The sequence below is a fragment of the Canis lupus genome, chromosome 15, assembly GCF_011100685.1.
Source record: "Canis lupus familiaris isolate Mischka breed German Shepherd chromosome 15, alternate assembly UU_Cfam_GSD_1.0, whole genome shotgun sequence".
Classification (NCBI taxonomy): Eukaryota; Metazoa; Chordata; class Mammalia; order Carnivora; family Canidae; genus Canis; species Canis lupus.
The window spans coordinates 4,119,381-4,137,175 of NC_049236.1; the positions used below are offsets into that span (position 1 = coordinate 4,119,381).

At 45.3% G+C, this 17,795-nt stretch overlaps 1 long non-coding RNA gene across 15 annotated transcripts in view; it reads left to right on the forward strand.

Moving 5' to 3' along the window:
• LOC102151386 overlaps positions 1 to 17,795 on the forward strand; it is a 93,858-nt gene that overhangs the window by 70,653 nt on the left and 5,410 nt on the right. For 8 of the 15 annotated variants that reach the window (XR_005370139.1, XR_005370140.1, XR_005370141.1 and 5 more), the window contains 3 exons: positions 4,136 to 4,206; positions 9,530 to 9,609; positions 17,165 to 17,600. This is a non-coding gene — a long non-coding RNA (uncharacterized LOC102151386). Of the gene's footprint in view, positions 1 to 4,135; positions 4,207 to 9,529; positions 9,614 to 17,164; positions 17,601 to 17,795 lie in introns of all 15 variants that reach the window. The other 7 variants (XR_005370147.1, XR_005370152.1, XR_005370143.1 and 4 more) reach the window with 4 other exon arrangements.

Below are 17,795 nucleotides of genomic sequence, written 5' to 3' on the forward strand. Positions count from 1 at the left end.
AAATAAAGATTTAGGCACAAAGATATCCAATTCACTGTTATTTAAATAATAAGAAATTTGGGGCATCTGAATGGCTCATTTAGGTAAGTATCCAACTCTTGATTTTGGCTCAGAGCATGGTCTCAGAGTCGTGAGATGGAGCCCCATGTTGGGCTTTGCACTCAGTGGGGAGTCTGCTTGGGATTCTTTCTCTCTCTCTCCCTCCACTTGAGCACTCTCAAATAAATAAATCTTTTTTAAAAAAAGTAATAAAAAATTTGGAGACTATCTAAATATCCAACGAATTAAATAAAAGACCTAGTAAATTTATCAGATATTTATAGCATAGAATATTACTCATCCATTAACCTTTTTTGTATATGAAAAGTTTTTCATGATTTGAGAAAAGCTTATCATGCAAAATTGTATGTCAACGAAGACTGCTGCTCAGTAAAGACATATGCACAGCAAGAAAACCAGAGAAGGAGTATGTTAATATGTTTGTGGCGATTTTATAGGGAATTATAGGGCTTATTAGAGACAGTATCTTGGAGGTTTTGGTAACATACAGATTTGCTACAAAGGGTATAGATGGCTTTTATAATTAGGGAAGAGACTCTCCCTTGAAAGAATTGATGATGTACAGTTGTCACCTTCTTATCCCTGATGCTCTTCTGATTCTAGCATTTGGTTTGATGAGCTGGAGATACCATTGGCCTGAGAATCAGGAGCCCTGACTTCAGGCTTGAGTTGCTGGGGAAACTTGAGCCTCCCTGGGGCCTGTTTTCTCATTTGTACCCAACAGGGGCTGCGTGGGATGATACTGAGCTGGCCTTTCCAATTCAAAAAGTCTGTACACAAATGTGCTGAATCACCCTCCAGTTCATCATTCCTTGAGGTAAAACCAACCCTAAATCTTGGAGCCTGATAGACTTTGAAATTGGCCCTCATTTTAATTCTCAAGTTCTTAGCGTGAGAGCAACATTCAATATGGTTCTGAAATATCTCATGCAAAAAAGTGCCAGAGTCATAGACTGAAATATTTATTTGAATATAAATGAACTCAGATTTGCCAAAATGCGTTCCCCCTGTTGTCATGGACACAAATGCCTGACTTTCTGATTTGCATTTCTTCTCTAATGGGTACAATATGTTTCAGCTCCTCATTGGTGCTGGGATTGGATATGAGAAACTCACCCTTCTGTGAGCTCCCCAAAATGTCAGCCAGTGAGGAACTTTTGTGCCTTGGGTTCTGCTTCCCTGAGCCAGCTGGAAGTAAGTTTGTGTGCCCGTGGGGTCAGGACAGAAGCTCAGAAGACTCCTGGCCCCTCCCAGCCAGCTACTCCGGGAGGAACACAAGCAGTGGGCCCAGGTGCCTCCTACGTATTGCCTCTCGTGGTCCTTCTTCCCGCCTCTTCAGAAGTTCACTTTTGCTCCTTATTCTTGAGTAGTGAGGGTTGCAGGAATTCTTGAGCAGATATTCCTGATCCCTGCCAACAATGCTCTTTGTGATCCCTCTCGGTCCTAGGTTGCCCTCTGCCCTCCCTCTCAGCTCGAGTCCCCAGAATCACATTCTCCCTTGCCGCCTCACCTTGAAAAAGACAATCACCGAATCTCCCAATTATTCCCCCTCCTCTCACTCACTGAGCCTTGTTTTCCATTTCTAAAATGCTAATGGGATCTTGCGTGATTTTTCTTAAAACCCCTTCATGGTCTGACCCTGATGTTAAGATAAAGTCCCAAATCCTTATCACGGCTTTTGAGACCCTGTCCTATCTGGCTCCTGACCCCCTTTTCAATCTCATCTCATGCCATCAGGCCCTGGGCTCACTATACTCCAAGCACATTGGCCATCTTGGCATGTCACCTTCCCCCCTTCATTGCCTTTGCCCATGCTGTTCTCTCACTTGGAGCTTTTTCCTCTCGCCCCCGAGCAGATATTTCTTAGTTTTCAGATTTTACCTTAAATGCCACTTGTTTAGGGAAGTCTTCTCTGATGCCCCGAGTAGGTTATATAATCCCTAGATAAATGTACTTGGCATCCCCTGGCCTTTTCGTCTATGGACTTTTCACAATAGGAATTAAATACTGATCTCGTGTCTAACTTCTCTGCTGATCCGTAAGCCCAGCGATGTTTAGGATCAGGTTTACTCAGTTGGCCATTATATCTCCAGCCCCTTGCAGAGCGTCAGGGACACGGTAGGTGCCAAATAATTATTTGAATGAAAATGAGTTCTTCAGTCTGGTTGTCACAAATTTCTAAATCACAAATCTGACCCTGTAAGCCCCCAACCCACAACTCTCTCCTTCCCTGACAAAACCAAGTAACTCAAACTTAGCTGAGGGCTCATTGGGAGCATGAACAGACAGAGGTCCCCCATGGTCTGACTCCCAGGTCCTCTTCTCAGCCCCATTTCCTCACTCCCTGCCAGACCCTGCACGCCCCACACTTCAGAATCTCCTGACCCACCCATGGCTTCCACACTGAGTCTTGGTGCTTCCTGCTGGGTTTGTTCCCTTCTCCATGGAGAACTTCAGCACACCCTTCATAACCCAGTTTGGATGAAGGAACCAAGGCCTTCCCTCCTCTGAGAAGCCTCTTCCACCCCCAGCCAGCTGGTCCAATCCTGCTGGGTTGTATTACTCACGGGTAAGTTTGTAGTCAGTGTCACTCTCTTGTGAGTTGCTTTAGGACAGGAAGCCTGTCTTATTCTCCTGTGTCACCTGTGATCAGCATGAGATCTGGCCCACAGCCTGATGAGGGAACGCTCTTCTCTTCTCCGCATGCTTTCTCTCTGCTCCTGGACAGGAAAGCACTTCTGCCTCCCCTCGTGCCTGAAGTGCCGCTGCTCCAACCCCTTCCTAACTGTGCCCTGCCACCAGAGGAGACGTTGATATCCGATTGGTCAGAGTGAGGATATTCTCTGGAACAAATTGCACTCATGGGTGGCATGTCTGTGTCTTAAAGGCAGAGACAGAGGCTCTGCCCCTCTCCCACCTGTTAATCCAGCCAAGGCCCACAGTCCCTCCGCCCTCCTCTCTGATGCAGGTTCTGTGCCTCAGCCCCAGAGGTAGGTCACATGGGGCCTGCTCTGAGGGTCTCACCAACCTCACCTTTGGAGATTCAGGCCTCCTGGCAAAGCTTTGCTCCTGTCTCAGTCCTGCATATGAGGGAGTGAGGAAAAGATGTTGGACCCGTGGCCAGTTGCCAGGAATAAAGGGCTGCTTTGTTTCCTATTTGATGATGGTGCCTGGTGCATGTGCTTTACCAGGCAGTCCTTGATGGCCCCCATGGACTCCCTCACGTGGTCACTGAAATAATTCTCAATTCCGAGAGCCTGGGTTCAAATCCTGGCTCAGTACATGCTTGACTGAATGTGAACAAGTGATGAGGCTTGCATTTCCTCACCTAAAAAACAGGGACATCAATAATGTTCACCTCTTAAGGCTTTTGTGAAGATTACTTTTATTTTATTTTTAAAAATTTTATTTATTAGAGAGAGCACAGAAGCAGGGGGAAGGGACAGAGGGAGAGGGAGAAGCAGACCCCCCACTGAGCAGGGAGCCCAACACGCGGATTTATCCCAGGACCCCGAGATTATGATCTGAGCCAAAGGCAGATGCTTCACCGACTGAGCTACCTAGGTGCCCCTGTGGTGAAGATTGGATGAGAGGTTCTGAGCATGATGCCTGGCTCTCAGGAAGCACCAGGTGACAAAGAGGGACCCGGTTAGGGCGCTGGAGTGTAAGCTCTCCGAGGGCATGAATGCATCAGTCTCTTTCAGGGCTGCATCTTTCACTCCTGGGACTGAGCCTGAGGCAGAGCAGGTGCTTGGTGAATGCTTATTGTGTGAATGTTATTGTTCCTATTGTTAATAACGTGTAGGAGGCACTCAGTAAAGCTTTGAAAATGAATGAATGGATACATGCACGTCTCTCCAAAGCCAGTCTCTGATACACAGGCTCACTAAAAAGATAGAAAAGAGTCTGTTTTAATAAAATCAAGCACAGACCAGGGAGACCTCTCTACTTTGCAGTTATCTGAAGTGTCAGCAGAATTTTCTAGATTTGGATAGCACTGGCATTTTGGAACAGTCACGTGATGGGAACTCCTTCCTCCTTTCCACACGACTCTCTGGCCTCCTTCCTGTCTCAGATTCTCTCCTGGGTCCTGTGACACAGATGCACCAGGCACCATCCCGGCCCCGAGGAGCTCCAGGCTCACAGGTGAGTCCCTGGGAAGCCCTGGGGTCATGGTCTCAGGTACCCACCATGTGCTGTCGTCCAGCTCCAGCTCTGTCCCTTCCTTGCGAGTCCCCTGAGGATGCCCCTTCCTCTCTCTAGGAACTTCCATGATGGGTTTGGACTAGGTCAGTAGTGTCCCCTCTTCGGAGCAGAGGAACTCTTTGTTCTAGTAAAAATCCTATGTGGAAAATGAGGCTGCCTTGGTGGCGCCGTTGGGTAAGCTCCGATTCTTGGTTTTTGGCTCAGGTTGTGAGCTCGGGTTCGTGGAATGGAGCCCCACCTCGGGCTCCATGCTCAAGCCTGGAGTGTGCTTGGGTTTCCCTTTCTCCCTCTCCTTCCTGCTCTCTCTCTCTCTCTCTAAAATAACTAAATTGTAAAAAAACAAAACAAAACAAAACAAAAAACAGTACAAGTGAGGGTAAAAGCAGATACAAGGAAGCTGCCAGGACCGGGATGGTGGAGGCTGGCTCTGCCCACAGTCCCAGTCCCTGCCCTCCCTTTCCGACCCCCCCACCTCAGGAGTGCTGAGGGTGGGAACACAAGGTCCCTCCAGCATTATTCATGATCCTGTGGTCCTGGACTGCCCAAGATTTCCTTGTTTTTTTTTTTTTTTTGTTTTTTTTTTGTTTGTTTGTTAAATATATGTTTATCTTCAAATAGTTTTTAGATTGAGGGAAGAGGTGAGAGGAGAGTACAGAGAGTTGCCATAGAACCCACACTGAATTTTCCCTGTAATTAACCACTCACGTCAGCATGGAGTGTCTGTCACAACGCACGAGCTGGTATCGACCCACTGTTACTAACCGAAATCCATACTTCACGAAGACTTCCTTAGTTTTCCCTTAATGTCTTTCCCCTGTCCCTGGACACCACCTAGGACATCACATTCCATCTACTCATCGTGGCTTCTCTGGCTCCTTGTGGCTGGGATAGTTTCTGAGCTTTCCCTTTTTTGGATGATCTTGACAGTTTGCAGAGTACTGGTCAGGTATTTTGTAGACTGTCCCTCAGTTGGGATTTGCCTGATATTTTTCTCATGATTAGTCTGGGGTTATGGGTTTTTGGAGGGAGATCCCAGGGGTGAATGCCATTCTCATCACATCATTATCAAGAGTCTATCCCATCCGTGTGACTTACCACTGCTCCATCAGTTGGCTGAGGCATATTGGTTGGTTTCTCCACTGAAAAGTCACTCTCCATCCCCACTTTCCTTACTCTGTACTCTTCGAAAGGACACCACTATGACTTGAGGGTGGGGAATTTTACTCCACTTCCTTGAAGACAGAGGATATACGTAAATTATCTGGGATTCTTTTGCACCAAAGATTTGTCTCTTCTCCCCCACTTATTTATGGTTCACTCATTTATTTATCTCTGTATAGATTCATATTTATTTTATATTTTGGGTTATAATCCAATACTATTTTATTTGTTGCTCAGATCATATCCAAAGGGTTCTGATTTCAGAAGAGCTTGGGTACCGGCTGGTTCTGCCCCCAGAAAGAGCTCATCAGTGAGGAGACAGCGTTTGGTGCAGGAGGAGGGATGGGGCTATTGGTTATGGAGGCCTCCAATCCATCTGTGCTCTGTGCTGGAGGAGGGGTCTCTGGCAGCTGCTGCTGAGGATATTTTTGGGGGGGGTTGGGAGAAGCGGAGGTGATCCCCACCCCTACTCACCACCCTCAAAGAATCAGAAGAGAACTAAAGAGCTAAAGAAAAGCTGGCTTAGCTGGAGCCCACTCTCTGTTCCCCTGAATGGTTTTGATGGTGGAATTTAAAGGGGCAGTAACGTGTACTCACACCATCTTGTTATTTGTGTCACATGTTGAAAACCTTGTTGGGTAAACTGGGGAGCAAAGCAAAAGGAAACCCTCAATGATTTCACCTGCATGCAGATCTCAGAAGCAAGTCCTCCTTAGTGAGAGAAAACAGAAGTGGGGTGTACATGCGTGTGTGGACCTGTGTTAAGATTGGTCCTGATGATTTACAGCATCTGCAGATGGAACAGGACCCCAATATTGAGGATTTAGCTGCAGGAGAGGGCTGTTGGAGGAAGGAGACCCGAGTTCCAGTCCCTGCCCCATCGTCAGCTTGCCGTGTGACACTGGGCAGATGCCACATGCCACACATCTCTAGGTCTTGGATTCCTCACCCGTAAAGTGTGGAGGTTAGGAGCAAAAAGAATATAACATCAGGAACGAGGCCAGTGACAATACTGCCTTTTTGAGGGTGTTACTATGTAGTAGATGCCCCATTAAGTGCTCTGTACGCATCATCTCCACAACAGACCTGAGACGTCAGGGGTTTTGTTCTCATTTGACAGATGAGGAAACAGGTTCAGGCATGGTGAGGCCAATAGATCAGGAAACAGTTGCCACTGAAAAGACAGTTACTCACAATTCCCAAGAGGGAAGCAGGGCCAGAAGAGGAAGCACCCGGGTAGGTCAGGCATGCTGTCTGGGCTGAAGAGAACATAGTTGATGTCCAGGCTGGGATTTGAATTTTCTCTCCAGGACTGGGATTTTTATGATTGAGAACCCAGGTACTGGGGCAGATTCCCGGGGCTGCGATGCTGTGCAGCTCAGGCCATTTGCATCAGCTTTCTGAGCCTCCACTCTCCCATCTGTAAACAGGCTCAGCAATAGAATTTTCTAAGAGGATGGAGGCTCTGCCATCTAAGAGCTGGTCCTTGAAGGAAAACCCTTGCAGGGGAGCTGAGACAGGTTCAGGATGCAAATGCAGACAGTTCAAGCTCATTAATTCTGACTTCAGTGGTTTGCAGTCTGGGATGATTTGAAGCCAGTAAAACTAGGCTTCCTTTTCACTATTAATAAGAGTGTAAACAAGATTAGGGGGCGAGTGCAGGGAAGCTAAGGTAGGCCATTGTTATCATAATATTGCAAGGGAATGTTAATTCACACAAGCAAACAAACTATTTTCAACTACTTTGAGGCTGCTGTTTACATATCAACAGTGTGCTAATTGCAAATGACTCTTTCTCAGTGCAGAGCTGGGTCTACTCTGTTAGCTTTTGGTGGGGGAATTTTTTACATTTGAAGACTTCTCTTTAAAACTACTGTGTAGGGATCCCTGGGTGGCGCAGCGGTTTAGCGCCTGCCTTTGGCCCAGGGCGCGATCCTGGAGACCCGGGATCGAGTCCCACGTCGGGCTCCCGGTGCATGGAGCCTGCTTCTCCCTCTGCCTGTGTCTCTGCCTCTCTCTCTCTCTCTGTGTGACTATCATAAATAAGTAAAAATTAAAAAAAAAATAAATAAAACTACTGTGTAAGTTGGGCTTTTCTTTTTACCTTGTTGTTACCAACCATCGGAGGATCCCCAAGATTCAGGGAGGGTGCTCACAGGAGAGCACTGCCTTGCACAGAGGTGAGCAGAGGCTGATGGGGAGCTACGGAGAGCTGTGGGCATGGAGGTGCCTGAGCAAAGGCTTCCCAGGAGAATTGACCATCTGCTTGGGTCTAGAAGGGTGATGGGTTTGGCTTGATCTGGGACCAATTCCTGAACTCACACCCTGTCTCACCTGTCCTGTGCACCCCACTTGTCTGGCCATCTCCCCATTCGTTCGTTGCCCTACCTTTCACATGGCACTCAGCTGCTAGATAAGAGCCCAAGGGGCTGTCGCTGTAGGGAGGGGCAATGTACTCCTGGGGCAATGTAGCTGGACATTGTGGAATATGGGAAGCCCAAAGAATTGCCCCTCTTTTGAATGCATACGCAAGATGTTAGGGTAGGAGGGTATGTAGTAGTTCTCAAATCTGGCTGCATATTAGAATCACCTGGGAAGCTTTTAAAAAAAATTGAATTCCCAGGTTCCACCCCAGATCAATTAAGTCAGTAGGGTAGAGGATCACAGCTGTAGAGTTTATTACTTACATTGCTCAAAGGGATGCTTGATCCCATTATATCTCACATGGCTGTCACACTTTTCTGTGTGTTTTCTTTGCTTCTCCCTCATTAACAAGCGTAACGAATTCATTACTTCCATTAAGTCAGCCAACCTTTATTGAGTGCTTTATACCAGGCATGATACCATAATTTGGAGGGCCAAAGATGAATGACACAGTTCCTGCCCTCAGGACTTCGTAACTGGGGAGAGAGAAGTGTGCAAAGAAAATAGTATTCTGGTGTGGCCAGTGCTGTCATGGAGGAGGGGCACCATTGTGCAGGAGCACCGAGGAGGCAGTGAAGGACTCAGTCTGGAGGGGATGGGGAACATTTCCTAGAAGAGCTAGCATTGAGGGTGAACCTTGAAAAGATAGTAGGAATTCTCTGGGCTAAGGGAACTTTGGGCAGAGGGAACAGTATGAGCAAAGGGCAGGAAGTATGAAGCTGGGTTGTGCATTTATCACTCTGTGTCGGGCACGGTGTGGAGCACTTCACCTTCATGAACTCTTCCTAATCCCACAAGGTAAGAACTCGTTTTACTTCCAGTTTACAAATTAGGAAACTGAGGCAAAGGGAAGTTGAACAGTGTGACTAAAGTCCCACAATTGGTAAGTGGGGAAGTTGAGATGGAAACCAAGCTGCACCCAACCCCAGAGCAAGAACTAGATGAGGAGGATGTGGGGAGGTGGGTGGGGGTGGGTAGCAGGGCAGGATGTGTGACAAGGGTAATGCTCACAATAGGATCTTACATTTATCCACTGTTTATCTGGTGCACCATGATTTCTTTTTTCTTTTTTCTTTTTTTCCCCAAAAGAAAATTTCAAGCAGACTCCATGCTGAGCCAGAGCCTGACACAGGGCTCAATCCCATGAGCCTAAGATTAAGGCCTGAGCTGGAACCAAGAGTCAGACACTCAAGCAACGGAGTCACCCAGGCAGCCCAGTACATCATGATTTCTAAAACACATTTCTTTACTTGGGTGCCCAACACTTCCTGAGTGGACCGATTTTCAATGCACTACCTCTCAGCCCTCTCTGGAGCCAGATGGATACAGGAAGGGCAGCCAGGGCTCTGAGCCAGTGGCAGGGTTAGCAGGGCCTCTGCATGGTGGTCACTGGCCTTGGAGCTCCCAGGCTAGGCTGTGGGGCCCTCTGGCTCTGACTGAGGAAGTGCTGCACATTGCCTGGGGTACAAAGTGCATAATTTGATGATTTGGGGGATTCCTGTGTCATTCATTGATCTGGAGTGTCATTCATTGATCTGGAGAAATATACACTCATTTTGGTGCCACCTTTGGGTCCCCACTTAAATACCCATAGTTTGTCTGAGGTCTTCCCTGGTTGTGATAATGTATATATATCTTTTGTAAGAATGACTTTTTTTTTTTTTTTTTTTTGTGGCAGAGCTAAGACATTGCGTTTAAAAAGCAAGAGCTCTGGGCTTGCTTTTTGGAGTCAGTGGAGCTGGTCTTGCTATTAGGACAGTAAGTAAGTGACCTGCTCTTAAGGGCAGGAGGGGTAAGATGGTCTCACAGTGTGCAGGGTCATTCTGCTTCTTAGAACTCAGTTGGGGGGTCATTTGTAATTCTGGAGACTGGTTTTGAGGGACACGGACCCCTTGGTACTATAACAGAGCTCAGGTGGAAAGCTATAATCACAATATGTTACCCTGACAAAAGTGAAGACTTGTTTAAAATACGTATCTCTGAGAATCCTCTCTTGCAGAGACAAATGAAGCAATTTGAGGAATAGGCTCAGTCTATGTTAAACACAAAGGGGATGAGAGAATTAATTAAAGGGGAGGGGCGGGATTGATCTCTGTGCTTGAAGCCGTGAGCCTTGGTTTGCCACATCCCTGACAACCTCTGATGCCTGTGCCGGGACACACCTTAGAACGTGTCCTCTGCACAATGCACTGGAGAAATGAGATTAGCAGGCATCGTAGGAGGCATTAACGGACGGTGGTTCTTACACAGGGCAAGTCTATGTAGCATCTGAGCAAGAACTAGAAAAAGGAGTCCCTTCTGGAAGGAAACAGCCTTGAGAGTGCCCAGCTTGGCAAGTGATGAGAAGCTGGTTTCTCTTATCCCTCTGCTCTCTTGGCCAAGTGCCTTCGTGGAAACTGTACACCTGTGCCTGGCAGCGGGGGGCCTGAGGTTGCGGTTGGTCCTCTCTCTGTCTCTCTGCCTCAGCCCAGAACAAACATGTGGCTGGATAGGAGCCACAGAAGCCAAGAGGAGGTGGAATCTGGTGGCCTGCCAAAGACATCTCATCACATTCTTCCCCCAGGACTACCTGAAAAAAGCCACGGGCCTGAGGACTGACCTTCTTGAGAAGCTCTCCTGTGCTGACACTGGCAACATCACCAGGGAATCATTTGGAGGCACCTCCTGTGTGCCAGAGGATGTCTTCAGAGCCAGGCAGCGTATTGGTTTCCTGTTGCTGCTGTAAGGAATGACCACAAATTTAGTGGCTTAAAATGACACAAATTTATTCTCTTCATGTTCTGGAAGTACGAAAGTCCAAAATGGACTTATTGTTTAAAATCAAGGTATCGGCAGGGCTGCATTCCTTTTGGAGGCTCTTCAGGAGAATCTGTTCCCTTGCCTTTCCTAACTCCTGGAGGCTGTCTATACTCTTTGGCTAGGACCCCTTGCTTCATCTTCCAAGCCAGCTGTATAGCATTTTCATGTCTTTCTCTTTGACCTTTCTGCCTCTGTCTTATAAGGACCCTTGTGATTAATTGTGATTATCTCAGGTAATTGAGTATTGTCTATCTCAAGATCCTTAAAAGTCACATCTGTAAAGTGCTCTCTGCTGTGTAAGGTAACATCATCACAAATTCCCAGACCCAGGACTAAGACATGGACTTCTTTGGGGGTCCATTATTCTGTCTACCACAACACTTATATGTTGCCTTTGTTTGTTTGTTTCCAATGTCTGTGTCTCCATCAGATTGTCAGCTTCTGGAGGGTAAGAATTGTATACATTTTGTATGGTTGGCATGTTTCACATTACTTAACACAGTTGCTGTTGGCAAATACTAATTCTTGAACAAATACATCCTGACCTCTTCAGGGTTATGGGTAAGGTCACCGAAGCCTAGAGAGATGTGCGGCTTGTTTCAAGTCTTATCAATCTTGTGGCAGAGCTGGGTTCAGAACCCAAGTCATAAAAGTCTTTCCACTTTCCCTAAATAGATAGTGGTCCAAAGTCTCAGCATACAAGATAGCCTATCCTTTTCCCATAGGATGACATGGACATTCCTCCAACCCTGCTGGCTGGGGTTGTTTAGAAGGACATTACCTATCCAAATGGAGTATAAAGAAGAATCCAAGCTATGGAGTCTCTAAGACGTAGGTCTAAGTTCTGCTTCCACTTATAGCAGTTAGCTATTGCTGTATAACCAACCTCCCCATAACCTAGTGGCTTAAAACAACAATAATTTATAATTTCTCATTTGTCTGTGGGTTGGCAGTTTGTTAATCTAGACCTGACTTGATTGACCTTGGCTTGGTTTGCTCATGTCTGTGGTCACCTACTAGGTGAGCTGGGGACTGGCTGGCCTGGGATGGCCCAAGCTGGGACAAATCAGCTTTGTTCCATGTAGTCTCTTATCCTCCAGTGGGTAATCCTAGGCATGTAGTCGTGGCCACGGCAGGTTCTGGGAGAGAGAGTAGGAGTGTACCAGCTCAGAACTGGTGTGTTATTACTTTTGCCACATCCTCTTGGCCAAAGCAAATCAGACACTAGATTCAAGGGGATATGGACATGTCCCCACTTCCTTTAGGGGAGGATCTACAAAGTCACAGTCCTGATACAGGAAGGGGTAGAAAATTAGGGACAACTGTATAGTTAGTGTACCCCATGCTTTGACCCCATGACAGTCAAGTTTCTTAATTCTTTGATTCTCTAGTTTCCTCACCTGGAAAATGGGGAAATAGTAATAATATTACACTGTGGTGAGGATTAAATGAGATGGAACTCGTGAAACCCTTAGCAATGCCTGGCATGGTGCTCAGTAATGATAGCAGTGGCTGTGCCTAATAAGATCAGCAATTACTCTTGTTTTTGTTATTGTTATTACATAATAATTGTTCCTATTATTGTAGTTTCTACGTAGCAGAAAAACCATGGTCCTAATAAGAGATAACAGATGCTGGCGGGATGTATCTCACTTCATGGGGACAGGAAGGAGGCCAGAACATGGCTGTTTCTCAGGTTACTGAGAACCTTTTATCTTTCTTCCATTTCATAAGGATAAATATGAAGGGCCCCTGGGTGGCTCAGTCGGTTAAGCATCTGACTCTTGATTTTGGCTCCAGCAGGTCATGATTTCAGGGTAGGATCGAGCCCTGCATGAAGCTCAGAGCTTTTGGGGGGGAGGGCTCTGCTTGAGATTCTCTCCCTCTCTGCCCTTCCCCCTGCTAGCACACAGAGCACTCCCTTTCTCTCAAATAAATGGATCTTTAGAAAAAGGATAAATATGAATATAGCATTTAGGGACAGCGTGGGACTTGAATTCAGAGGACCTGGATCCACGTATTAGATCTTCATCCTATTAGCTGTGAGAATTTGGACAAATTTTACTGTACCTCCCTGATTCTCAATTTCTTTCCCTATAAAATGGAGCTAATAGTACCTACTTCCCTAGTCTGTTAGGCGAGCTGACTCAGTTGCGACAGGTAAAGAAGAGTTCTGCAAGCTGGAAAACACTAGGCAAATATTCCTTATTATCGATCAGTCCTTTCCTTCTTGTCATCTGCATCTGTGCCCTCAAAGGCCTAGGCTGTCTCAGGATGATGAGCTTTAAGAAGATGATGGAAATTTCTTGGCTCTCTGGTTATCTGTGAGCAGGAAACTTATCTTAACTTGTGTGATTTTCCAGCAGTTATCCAAGCTTAAAAGTTTCATAAAAGGGGACAAATTCCAAATGTTCAACCTTCTAAAATCAAAAGAAATGACTCACAGGTCATTAGCATCCCTGGAACATAGTGGCTTCTGTTTTATTGCTATTAAGTAGGATTTAGCTCTATTTTATTAAGGCAATTTTTACAATCATGTGAGAGGTTAATGCATTTCGCACATAATCCACTGCCTAGCTCACTAAATGCTGAACCCATTAAAGCCAAGCCATACAGGGGAAGGTTTCAAGACAGAGTGACAAATTATGGGTGGTGTGCAATGAGTGACTAAAAGTATCTGAGGGTGTTTTTTTTTTTTTTTCTCCGAAATTTAAAATTTGTTCTCAAGCAGGAAAATAATTGGGCTGTCCTAGCAAAAGTACTTATGTAGGAGCATATGGCTGCAGCTGGTAAGCCCTGATGGGCAGTAATGGACTCTTGCCCAGGTGCCAAAGTTCTGAGAGAGTATCCCTTCAACAATTCCTAGCCCTCTGGCCACTTAGGTCTTCTTTTATGATTTTTCTACATCTTGGGACCTGAAAGGCAGTATCTGCCAGGAATTCTGCATTTATTAAGCAATAATGGATTGCCCCACCCTCTGTACTCTCTTCATGGAAGACAGAGCCGGTTGGAGTTTTGAGCAGTAGCAGGTCATAGTGATCACGTGGGTATCTGAAGCCTGGAGAAGGAGGCAGGAGCCAGATCATGGAATACTTTGTAAATTTTTTAGAGTAAATATGTAGACATTTGGGGTAAATATCTAGGGGTGGGATAGTTGGGTCAAATAAGCAGCCTCTGTTTAACCTCTCTCATATATTTTGCCTTCCTACCAGTAACGTATGATCATTCCAGGCTGCATCTTTGAAATCGGAGCCATTCTGGCGGGTTTCTAGTGGCATCTCTAGTGGTGTTATAATTTGTGTTTTCCTAGGGATGAGGGACATTGACATCTATCTGTGTATGTGATGAGGTCAGGATTTTAAACAGTGGACGCAGAGAATCCGATCTGTGTTTTAGGTTCTCGAACCAAGATGGAACTAAGATCTTGAATCTGATTTCTTCTCATCATCCCCGCTGAAGTGCTGCAACCGAAGGGACAGGGAAATTCCTTTTTTTTTTAAATTTTTATTTATTTATTTGTATTTTTTTTTAATTGGAGTTCGATTTGCCAACATATAGCATAACACCCAGTGCTCATCCCGTCAAGTGCCCCACTCAGCGCCCATCACCCAGTCACCCCATCCCCTCACCCACCTCCCTTTCCACCACCCCTTATTCGTTTCCCAGAGTCAGGAGTCTCCCATGTTCTGTCTCCCTCTCTGATATTTCCCACTCATTTTCTCTCCTTTCCCCTTTATTCCCTTTCACTATTTTTTATATTTCCCAAATGAATGAGACCATATAATGTTTGTCCTTCTCTGATGGACTTACTTCACTCAGCATTGTACCCTCCAGTTCCATCCACGTTGAAGCAAATAGTGGGTATTTGTCGTTTCTAATGGCTGAGTAATGTTCCATTGTATACATAGACCACATCTTCTTTATCCATTCATCTGTCGAAGGACACCGGGGCTCCTTCCACAGTTTGGCTATTGTGGACATTGCTGCTATAAACATTGGGGTGCAGGGGCACAGGGAAATTCTACATAATTTCTGAAAACCACAAAAAGGTCCTAGCCACTTCTTTGAAACCTCTGAGAGTTTTAGCAAAATAAAATTGGAAGCGGAGAGCACAGTAGAGGTAGGTACTGGCTGCTTGCTCTGCTATCCTTTGGTTGGTGGAATGAATGAAACAGTTTTACTCTGCCCCACTGCTTAGTTCTTCTTGGATCTAGCATTCTATGTTAGAAACTCCCGATGGCAGAGGAAGGGGTAAGGCTCAGTCCTCTAATACCCACACCTGAGACTGCAAAAAAAATTCCAAACAAACAAAAACCACCCCTGGTTGTACCATAATATCTATTGTTTCCTTCTTTCATAGCAGTAGCGTTTTTAGCTGGTCAGATGGCCACTCAGAATAAGAATTACATTTCCTAGCCTCCCTTACAGTTAGGTATGTTTATATGATTATAGAGGTTTAGTCTCTGGAATGTAAGTAGAAATGGTAATGGTCATCTCCAGGAAATACTGTGTGTGTGTGTGTGTGTGTGTGTGTGGATGTGGGTGTGGGTGTTGGCAGGACTGAGGGAGAGAGAAAATCCCGAGGAATCTGTATGCCCAGGGTGGAGTCCGACACTGGGCTCATCATGAGGCTTGATCCCACCACCCAGCAATCATGACCTGAGCTGAAATCAAGAGTCAGGCGCTTAACTGGCTGAGCCACCCAGGTACCCCACCAGGAAGTGTTCTTAAAGAGAGAGTGTATAAATTTTCCCCACCTTCCTACTGCTGGATGGATTCTGGACTTGAGGGCTGGAGTTGAAGCATTCTCTTTAGACTATGAGGTAAGACCCTATGCTGTGGAAGATAGAGCAATAAGACTGAATGAGCCAAGACCCCTGACACTGTGGAACGTTGAATCAAAGCTAGACTGACAGCTTCTGGATTTCTGTTTCTTGAGAGAGAAATAAGCTTATATCTTATTTAAGGCACTGTTGTTTTGTCATTTGCAGCTGAAGTTAATTTTAATTTATAAATCCTAATTCCTCATTGCTGTTGGTCACTTTCAGGAAAGGTATAGTGACCTACTAATTACCAGCAGATTATCCAAAGTGAACTAACTATAAATGTCATCAACAAGTATGAGGAAATGGTGAGAAGATGCTGGTTTTGTGAAAAGACTTAGCAATTCAAAGAGAGGGGCTAGAAAACCAGTCTGAACATTGAGCATAAACAGTGTACTCGGTGGAAAGGGTATTTGAAAAAGCCCTCTTAATTGTGTGAGATGCTGTTATGTTGATTTTTAAAAGATCAATCTGAAAACAATAAGGAGTTCTTAGAAAGAAAGACATGATTTCCATTGGTTTCTACGCTATCAAGGCTATGCATCGCCAAATGGAAACGTCAAAGAAGAGCCTGATGAATTAAAAAACTAGCTTGAGAAACTCTCCCAAAGCTCAGATGAAGATTTTGAAGAGATAGAACAGAAGTGCCAAACGAAAGGGAAAAGAACTTCAGAACGAATGGGGGAATACAAATAAAAATAGGCCTGGAGACTCAGATCCAGGAAATTCACTGTCCATTTAATGGAGGTTTCAGATGCAGAGAGCTTTATAGAAGTGAAGCTGTAATTGAAGAAGAGACTGTCCTTGAATTGAAAAAAACAAAACAAAACAAATACATCTTCAAATAGCAATCTCCACAAAGGGTTGGAGAGGAGCACTGAAGGAAGTTCAAAACTTTAGAGATTATCGGAAAGGTATCACTAGTATCAGAAAAACCAATAAGAGGTTCAGATTGTTGACTGATTTATCTTCAAATTGTGCTCAAATATGATGGAAAATATAAAGTTCAGAGAATAAGTAATTGTGACTGTACTTTCTCCTATAAACTATTAAAATAATAACAGTCTTGGTTACTTACTATGAGACAGGCACTGTTCAAAGCATATTGGTTGAATTATTTCATTTAGCTCTCATGGCAACCTCAAAAGGTGGGCACTATCATCCTTTTTACAGACGAGGAAGTTGAGGCACAGAGAGGTAAATAACTTGCTCAAGGCTACACAGTAAAGGCAGAAGGGACACAGTATGAACTCAGTTCATGGTTTTTTTATTTTTTATTTTTTATTTTTTATTTATTTGAGAAAGAGCGAGCAAGAGCACGCACAAGCAGGGCGAAGGGCAGAAGCAGAGGGAGAAGCAGGCTCCTCGCTGAGCAGGGAGCCAGACATAGGTTTCCATCCCAGGACCCTGAGATCATGACCTAAGCTGAAGGCAGACACTTCAACTGACTGAGACACCCAAGCGCAACCTCAGCTCACGCTCTTAACTACCAAACTACACTACTTCCTAAAACAAGTTGAGGAATATTAATCTAGTAGAAGAACCAGACTTTAATCAATGCCTGTTAAGCTGCAACTATGATAAGTGCCAGTAGGGGGTGCCGTAGAGTTTTCATGCCTGGGAATCCAGCCTGACGCTTCACAGATGAATGGCGTGTAGTTACTGCTTATTGAATGCTTTTTTTCTACCAGATACTGAGCATCATCCAAAGGGGAAAACTAGAGGAAGGATCTGGGGTGACGATCTTCTACTTACATGGAGCACAGAGACAACTCAGACTTGGGAGGAACCGTGTCTGTCAGAGGAGAGTATTATCTCCACCACATCCAGTGTCGGCTTATAAACCCCACCAACAGGGAGCTCACTACCTCTTGCGGTACTCTGCATCGTCATTGAGCACCTGGACCCCAAACAGTCCCAGACTTCAAATCTGAGGTTGTCCTGAGCTAGAAGATGATCGCAGAGTCTTGGCTGGTTAACAATAAAGATAGAGGAACAATGTGCTTCCCCAAAGGACAGGCATGCTTATGATGGAAAAAGGAAGTGTTCATGAGGGCCGTGATGCAGCTTCCCAGAGGCTGATCTTGTAATCACACCTCCTGGATGTCCAGAGTAGCCTCTAGTGCTGTGAGTCTCTTGATTTCCTGATTCACGTATTTACTCCTTCACACTACCATTCATGGATTTTTTTTTTGTACACACCTCCATTCATTCACTCCTCAATTTATTTTTTTCATTCATTCATTGATTTAGTAGGCATTTGCTAGGTCCCTGCTGGTCTATGTGCAGGAGGAGGACGGGATCCATTTCTGGGAGGTCCTG